We start from the raw sequence: 10394 nt of genomic DNA on the forward strand, positions 1-10394 counted from the left end.
ATCTTCAACTCTTCTTGATTCTTCCAGCTAGGTCTTTAAAATGATGTTTTCCTCTTGGAGTTTAGCCTCCTTGTGATCACAAATCTGTAATAATTTTTCCTAGTTTATATACACAACTGTCAACCTACTTACTTCAACAACTAGCTTATCAACTACAACCATGGTTAACTCAAGTTCAACTTTAAGAACCATTTCTCTTTCATAATCGTCAATGTCTTGATTGTTTAGATCTGAATGGTTACCATTAGAACTATCTAATGCATAACTCAAAAATAACTCATCATTATTCATACCTTTAGATATATTTGTTGTAATACATGTGGTTTTTTATTTACTGATTTGTCCTCTAGATGATTAGTTGAACTATTTGCTCTAGGGGGATGAGTCTCATTTTGGGAAGGCTTCTTCTTTTTATTATTTTTCTCAATCTCTCAATTTTTCTAGATGTTGTTGTCTCCTCCATACAACACCTACAATTTGTCCCATTTATCTTTAGCAGATGTCATATCCACTATATTCTCCAAAATATCTGCATTGTGAATATTGTCATATATTATGCACTTATCTTCGACATTATGCTACATTAATTTCACAGAAGGGGGATCTTTTCCATATCCTTCACATAATGAACTATATCATATGAGCAAAATATATAACATAAAGGCACATAAACATAATAACAACACATAAGTCACCATCATCACATGAATACATCAGATATTAGGTTGAAACACTTATGGGAGAAAAACCATTGCCCTCTGTTATTAAGAAATATTCTTCATACATCATGCACTGGCCACCACCAATGTGCAAGCCCCAACTTGTAATGCACATGAGCAACCACTCGCTCTAGGGCACTACTTGACAGAAGCCACACTTCCTCAACTATGCAAGCCACTACCTGTTGCAGGCCCCGAACTACTACATGCCCTACCTCCAACAGTTTCTTTGGCCACCACCAGAGGGAAGCCACCACTTCCAATTTCTCATTCCACAACCCAAAGGAAGCCACTACCCCTTGAATCATTAAGCCACCACTTTCCCACTAAAGTCCCCAACCTTCAAGGTCTTGTGGACTACAATTCATACATGTTCAAACTAGGGCCCACTATATTTGCTTAAACATTTTAGGCCTTGTTTGATCCAATTTTCAAACTAGACTCACTTAATCCTTCTGCTAAATCTAAATACACAAACCACTAAATCAAATATCTCTCTCCAACACATAATCAATATATGCTCCCATAAAAAAATTTGCTCATCAAACCCATTGATCAACAATAACACATCAAACTCTATCTCCGAAATTCAAAATTTTCTCAGCACAATCAACATCAACCTATCACTCATACTATAGACAACAAAATATGTATCAAGAAAGAACTATGACCTTACAACTCTACTTCAAGGACATGACAATACATAGCTCATTATGATGAAAAACAATGTTAATACATGTGTCATTGCCCTATACCAAGAGTAAACCTTTGCAAACAAAACATAAACAATACTTTCATAAACTTTGTACCATATAACTTTGTGAAGCATACCATCAACACACACACGGACAAATCACCAACATATAACTATGATCTCATGATTTAACCCTTGCATAATCAAACCCATGCTCTACAATGCATAACCACTCCATATGCACTCTACATGCATAATAATCCATCTCGTCATTGATCTATCTCTGTCATACGCACTAGCTCTCTATCAATGATTTCTACAATTTATATCACAACCTACAAGAGGTTCACTTTGATGCTCTATCAACACAATCAAAAATCACAATTCTCACACCATACACATACCGTCTACTAGCAACCTCATTCCAATCCCTCCATCTAAACTTAGAATCGATCCATGACATGGCAATTTAACAATGATGCCCAACACTCTCTCAAATGGACCAAATCGACCACTAACCCATTCAATAACACATTCCATAACCACAAGGACCATATTAATGTGATTAATGCATTCCACTACAATTGTGTGACCAGATCAAGTGATCACTCAAAATTTTAATGTGTTCACACTCTTTTTGATGACCAAATCCATGTGAACGTTGAAAACCATGTCAAACAACTTGATCACTAACAATCCCTTGGGAAAATCATTGGTTAAAGCATGTGGTTTTCCCTTTTCGACAACTATAGGTAGTTCCACGAGCATATGCTAGGAATCCTAGGCATATTTCCTTAGGCATTTAATGACATGATTGCGACAGCCTAGTAGTGCCACTGGGTGACAACGACAAGGCCATGATAGTCATTGTAAAGCTAGAAAAACTGAAAACCCTTCAACTTAGATATGCTTTCGCCTGCCACACCATGTATTTAGAAACCTATGGAACATGTGAACACCTCCAGAACATCGACCCAATCATCATGATCATACATTGGCCACCAACCTATTGACATTAATGCCCAACTCAACTGGCTTATTGACAATTGTTGATATCAATGCCAACACCATGCTGCCAACACTGTATTTATATATGTGAGAGAGATATATATATACCACATGTCCAGAGTGGGATTATTCATGTTTTATAATGATTTGTTTTTATTAAAACGAACTAAATATGTACATTCATTTTTTTTATTATTTTTTATCACAGTGGATATTGTTTTTTTGCTTAAAGAATATTTTAATTTTATTTAAAAAAGGGACATTGTCAACTCCAAGTTGAGCACAAAAAAAGTATACATCTCCCTCATATTAGAATGTATAATGCACCTCTCATCTCAATTAATCATTACCAAGGCAACATTTTTTATATGATAATTCATTATGGAGTAGTCTAACTTATAGATGAAATAGTCCTTTTCAATTGAATTTCTCGATACAATTTCAAGCAAGATTGTGAATTTTTGTTGTTTGAAATACATTTTTGAATGCATAAATGGATTAAATGGCTGAAAAACCTTTGGGTCGCTCGAATTCTATAGATTAAACAACTTAAACTCAAGTTTTAAAAGATATCTATCGAATTTTGGTTGAAATTAACCAGAAGCCATGCTTTGAAAAATACCATTTCGTCTATAAATTAGACTAAGTCTTTCTTTATAAATCAAATTCATTTAACTTTTTTTTTTTTTTTTTAAATTTAATTTAAATTTTTTTTTTTTAATTTAATTTTTCATTTTTTTTCAATTATCAATTAATTCTATTTTTTTTTTCATGATTGATTTTTTTTTGGCTTCAAAAATAAGAGATTTGAATCTTGAATTTCATAGTTTACATAATATTTTATAACGCATCATCATTAATACTTTAACTTCTTCATCATTAATATTAATTAGTATAAAAATTTTAATTTAAAATTTTATTAAATAAAATTTAATTTTAATTCTAAAAATATTTTTTTAATAAAAAATATATATTAACTAAATTCAAAACATGAAATTCAATATTACCCATAAATATAAAATTAAATATTAAATTATCTTAAAACATTTGATTGATGTACAAAAGTCATTCATATACTTATAAAAGACCAAATACATGAACATAAAAACATTTAACAATAACCTTTTCAATCATGTTAAACATATATTAATGTTATCCGGTGCAAGCTTCAGAGGTGATGATTTACGCTGTGATTCATTTCACTAGTTTCAATTCTACGTCTTCACCACTATGAGCATCACCCGATGCAATGAATGCTTAGTGGACTATTTAAAAATCATGAGAAATTAGTCAGTTACAACTACCTCTCATGGAAATGGTCATATATGAATGACTTTCTTAATGCAGTTGAATCCCAAAAAATGATATCTAATATAATGCACTACTAAAGACCCTCAATACTTAAACATTAATAATCTCTCACTTTTTAAAAACCTTTGAAAAACTTAAATCCCTCCAAAATTACCACTACCACTTAAATATCTAATAAATACTAAAACAACCTTAATTTATTTCTCCCTTTATTAAAAGATTAAATTTCAACTCACCTTCGCTTAATTCAAATTAGATGAGATAAAATGATTATATATATATATATAAAAGTGTTTAAATTTCAATTCACGTTCACTTAAATTGAATGAGATGAAATGACTAAAAAGTTATATATTTTTATCCTAACTTATTGCATTAATTTTTTTATAAATTATTAAAATATTTATTAGCCGATGTTAATTTCAGAATAATTATTAAATTTTATAACCATATAACCATTATTTTAAATAACCAAACTTTATTTACACATAGAATATTTATATATTACAATTTTAAATCAATATGAATAAAAGTGAAATAAATAATATTAAATATTAAATACTATTATTATTTTTAAAATCGTTTCTACATAATATTTTGTAGTTATATAAAATAGTCAAATCAATTATTTTAATTATAATGATTCTTTCCAACAATTAACCAAATAAATTAATTTATATAAACACTTTCAAATAACATAAACATTCTTTATTTTTAATTATAAATTCAATTTTGCACTTTACAAAAAGTCACTCTAGATTTAATATAATGTTCCTAGGATTTGTCTTTTAAATGCGATTTTTTGGAGTTTCTGGTGGGATTTTAGTTTGAATGAGGCAAAAAAAATTGTGGTGAAATCTTGATTTGTGTTGTTTAAACTAGTTTTTTGGCTGCATATATAGATTCAACACCTCGAAAAACCTTTGGGGCATTTCAATTGTGCATAGTTCAACCATCAAACTTGTGATTTCAACGAATCCATGCTGGATTCTTAACAAATTAGATCGAAAAATAAATCAGAAAACTTTTCAAAAATACGCACTTAAAGACAACTCGACTTCCATAATCAAGACTATGGGATTGAACTTAGTTAATTATTCAAGATAGACATAATTCTCATGGCACTGATATTTTTTGGTAAAATACCAGTGTGTGTGTGTGTGTGTGTGTGTGTGTATATATATATAAGCTTGGAAAATCCTTTATATTCCTTTTCAAAAATCAAATAGAGTTCATATACACATCCAACAATGTTAGATGGCCTCAACCTGCCCACTAGGAAACTGAGTCTGTTGGCTATCTAATCGCATTCTAAGCCATCCAAAATTTAAAGGTTCTCAAACTGTCTAGTAGTGCCATGTAAGTTTGAATATCCTTGTATATCCTAATATCTATATAACTATAACATAAGCATAAAGACTGTAAACTCATCATATGAGCTACACAAAATTTTCAAAAAACAAGACCATGCTAATCAAGCTATTACTCATCATAGGAATCAATAGGCATAAGATCTTTGGCACTAGAACCTGACAAGTCTTTCTGAGGGAGACAAGGGATGTGCTTCTCAATCTGGCTGAGGCAAACATTTTGGAGCTGAATTTGGTGTTGGATCAATTGAAATTCTCTGTGAATTTCCTGCAACTCAGACTCTTGTTTGGGTGGCCCAACAAAACTAGATCCTATATATATATATATATATATATATATATATATCTTTTTGTAAGCTTGGAAAATCCTTTATATTCCTTTTCAAAAAGCAGATAGAGTTTACATACACATCCAACAATGTTAGATGGCCTCAACCTGCCCACTAGGAAACCGAGTCTGTTGGCCATCTAATCGCATTGTAAGCCATCCAAAATTTAAAGGTTCTCAAACTGTCTAGTAGTGCCATGTAAGTCTGAATATCCTTGTTTCTCCTAATATCTATATAACTAAAACATAAGCATAAAGACTGTAAACCCATCATATGAGCTACACAAAATTTTCAAAAAACAAGACCATGCTAATCAAGCTATTACTCATCAGAGGAATCAATAGGCATCAGATCTTTGGCACTAGAACCCGACAACTTTTTCTGAGGGAGACAAGGGATGTGCTTCTCAATCCGGTTGAGGCGAACATTTTGGAGCTGAATTTGGCATTGGATCAATTGAAATTCTCTGTGAATTTCCTGCAACTCAGACTCTTGTTTGGGTGGCCCAACAAAACTAGATCCTATTTCTTTTGCCACTATGTTCTTCATAAGCCAATAGAGATAAACTGTCTGTTGGTACTAAGTGTATCTTCCACGAGAGTGACCAGGATCCGAGACTATATGCTTCCATTCCTCCAGGTCTATATCATAGTTCTCATCTTGTTTCTTAAGCTCTGTTTCCCAACTGGAGATAAATTGACAAACATGTGGAGGCGTAGTGCTGAAATATACCTAAGGAGCTTCCCGGGACTTCCCCACCAAGCCTCGATGACCTCTACCCCTGGCTCGTTGAGGCTAGGGTTGGCCACCACCTCGCCCTCAACCATTGTTGTGGCTTGGGGCCTGGGCTCCCCAATCATTATTCCTTTTCTGAGAGGAGGGACGAGCCATAAGAATGGATTTCAGATCACCCAATAAAGAAAAATGTATCTATATATATTTATAATTATGTTGATAAATATGTTTATTTCAGAATTTTAATTTAATCATTTAATGTATTATAGTTATTTAATTTCTATGGAATTCGTGGCACTAACATTTTTTTGGTAAAACACATTTACGTTTAAATTAATTATGTGTGGTTATTTAGATATATTTTAATAATCATGTTGAAAGATATATTTATTCTGGAATTATAATATAATTATTAATAATTGTTAAATGTATTGTAGAGATTTAATCTACATGGAATATGTTGGAATATTTATAGTAGTATTCATAAATCAATGATCAAAAGTTCATCTCCAAGTTAGTTATGCTCTTTCAATTAATTTATTTCAAATTAATTAACTAAAGAAAATGCCATATCATATTGGACATGTGGAATTGATAAGCCATGGTATTCACATTTCAAAATTGACTTCCATACACACAAAACTATTCTTCTATATTTTGAAGTTCAAATATATTACATTTATATAGTTGGAGTGACATCCAACTATTTCCAATCTTGGAGAGAGAGGTTGAGAGAATACCTCAACAACCTCCAACAAACTGAACCAAACCAACATACCAAATCTACTAATGTAAGCATTAATCCTAACACCGACCCTTAATTCTTACATTACAAAGAAGAATACTAAAGTCACAAAAACGTATTTCACATTGATTTTTTTGTCTAGATTGGTCTTCATCTGCACTTCCATCCACTCTAGAATCTCATAGACTACACTCTTTCTCAACCACCAACTTTGAGCTACCATTAGATCCATTTAAGATACAATTGCTTATGACCATCATTGATGTATTTGTATGACTAACGATTTTTAACATACTTAGACCCAACCAATGTGCCAGAGAGGAAGTCTCAATACTAAATCATTCTATTGAAAAACTCTCATATGTCAAAGACATAGCACATTGCATTTTACAGTTATATAGAAAAATCATTTTAATTCTAAATGTATCGAATAATCAATCTAAAAAAATGACCTGTTTTACACAAGCTTACAAACACACAAACTATAACTAGTAGTTGTTGTTCTTGGGTTCTTAAGTATCAAGAACCACAAACTATAACATACTATAGACATAATCAAACTAGTGGCATGTTTAGGGGTTTTTGAGCTCCAAGAACCACTCGTTTAATTTATGTCACCCTATTCTATGATTGGTTCTTCATCATACAATTTTACAAACAAAAGAAATATAGCATATTTGCAATCAATCAAAAGCATATATTACTATTTATTGGTTGTCACTTCTTTCACCACATACTTACACACCTGCATATAGTATCAATAATGAAATGTTGCAAATTATCCTAGAAATCTAAGTAGCAACCCATATCATGTGTCGTCTATGCTTTTTTTGTGCAATAATTTTATCCATTGATTCTGCAATAGCCTATCAACTCTACCTTTTATAAGAAAAACAATTTAGATATGAGTTTACCTTATAACACCTTAGGGTAGGATATTCATACCCTAAGGAATGAAATTAATATCCTCTTGTTAGGAGACTTTAAAGCTATTACTGCATCTAACCAAACTATTATTTTAAGAAATGATTCAAACCCTATTACTCTTTGGCTAGATAAGGAACTTGATTTGGCTAGTAGATTCAAAAGAAACTTTGAAGTCCCAATTGAGACTTTATTTGGTATTGTTCTAGTCAAACTATGTAGTTCTCAAGACCTTATAATTTGCAATGGCACAATCAAGTAGCCAAATTCCAACTAGATGACTTGTATTCACTGGCTAAGAAGTAGTATCGTGGATTATGTGATATCTAATATACACGTTTCCAACCAAAATATAAACTTTGACCTCTTAAATGACCATGAGCCTCACTCTGATCATACACCTTTAACCTTAACTCTAAACTTTGCCATGCGAGAAAAACACATGCATGATAATTGCAAGAGTCAAAGCCACATGTTTTTTTACAAGAGAAAAATGTATCTCTTCTTAAAGGATTTAACTACGGATTTAAACCTATTTACTTATAAGGATATCATTGAAAACCTATCATAATTTTACTATAACTCTCTTTACTACCATTAGCAAGTTCTCATCCAAGGTGTCATATAAAAATAACTATAGAACTACCAACTCTTGATATGATAATGATTGTAAAATCACTAGAAACGTGATTATGGATGCTCCTAATGAAACCTTAAAACTTTATAAGATAAACACACACACATATCTTATTAAAAGAAAGAAAATATATTGTATAAGTAGAAAGCAAGAACAATTATTGTAACTCTCTGAGTCTAATCCTAGAAAGTTTTGGAAGAAACTTCTAATTAGTAAGACTAAAGAAAATAATTTGAATCCCTTGAAGAACTAGAATATTTACCTTAAAAACCTCTATGAATTCCCTAACAACATGGGTATCATTTTGAATGCCCCTATAGATGATGCTATATTTTATTTGGAAGAAATTAAGTTTTGGGCTAAGAAGCTTGCTAGTGGAAAGCTAAAGACATTGAAGGCTACCAAGCCAAAATTTTTAAAATGGGAGAATTGATCCTCATCCTACACATATACAAGCTCTTTAATTTAGCAATAAAGAAATACTTCCCTAAGACTTATTGTGCCTATATTAAGAGTTTGGATAAACTAATTCCCTTTAATTATAAGACCACTGAGATTAGCCAAATTTTAGACAAGTTGAATGAACTTATTTTGGAAAATAAGAATAGCCTTTAGCTTAAAATCCATGGTAAAAGAGCTAATGGCCAAGCCAAGTCTGGGAGATATCATTTAAATATGGACCATATTGTTATTCTTATGATAATTATAGAGGAATGTGAAATAATCAAACTGAACCCTTATGTTGTTTTGTTGACTTTAGCAAAATATTTTGATACCATTCCTAGAACAAAGCTATGGAATAAGCTAAAACAGATAATGGTCCCTCTCAAGTTGAGGGTTTTCATGGCAAGTTTGTACGCAAATGTTATTTCCAAACTTAGGACCATTTAGGGTTGGTATACAGAAATTAAATGCAATATTGGAGTCAATCATGGGTGTACCTTATCCTCTACCCTTTTTGGCATAGACATTGGTAAGCTAGAAGAGTATTTGGAAGATACATGTTTTGTTTTCCCCATGCTCATTTGCATGGTCATCACTATTATACTTTATGCTAAGCATATTGTTCTTTTGGAAAGGAAACATTATGATCTTGGCAAACAACTCAAAATCCTCCAATTATTATGTTGTAAGATTGATACCACTGTTAATACCGACAAAATTAAAGTCATGATAATTAAATCCAAAAGGATCACATAATGATAGTTTCATTTATTAGAAAAAATCCTTGGAGGAAGTTCCTTCATACAACAATTTGTGAATCGACATCTATGATAAGCTCAATTGGAATTATAGCATTGAGAAAAGGACGAATGGAGGTTGAAGCTTATTATGGGCTTGAAAACAATCATAAGTCGATATACATTTGGATTTTGGATTAAAAAAAAACTTCTCTTTGAGACTATTGTCAGTCTTGTTTGTTTATGTGGGTGTGAGGTTTGGAATTATAGTATATTGATAGATTCATGGAGGAAGATTGAACATATCCTAAATCAATTTATTAACTGCAACCTCAAGATTAAAGGGAATATTCCACACCCTACCCTACTAATTGAAGCAAGCCTTTCCCCTATTGAAAGCATGGTTATGACAAGGTATATTATGTATAATAATGATTTATACAATAGGGATGTTAAGAGGTTTCCTAAAATTACTTCTAACTCTATCCAAAACCCCCACCTTTGACTCAATCGAAGGTGGCATAAGGATGCCTAGTATTGGCTAAACCATTAGGGAATAAAGGAAGAGGTCGTCTTGCAGAATCTAGATAATATTCAAAATATTATCACTTCCAAATTTAAGGAGAAATTGTGAAGAAATAAAGAGCTGGATAGAGAAAGGAAACTACAATATTATAAAGAGTTTATCAAACCCAATCTCGAAAACGAAAATTATCTCTTTGTCTTGATTGTTAAGATTAT

The sequence above is a fragment of the Pinus tabuliformis genome, chromosome 9, assembly GCF_031772625.1.
Source record: "Pinus tabuliformis cultivar Carrire ecotype Pingquan chromosome 9, CPIR1, whole genome shotgun sequence".
Classification (NCBI taxonomy): Eukaryota; Viridiplantae; Streptophyta; class Pinopsida; order Pinales; family Pinaceae; genus Pinus; species Pinus tabuliformis.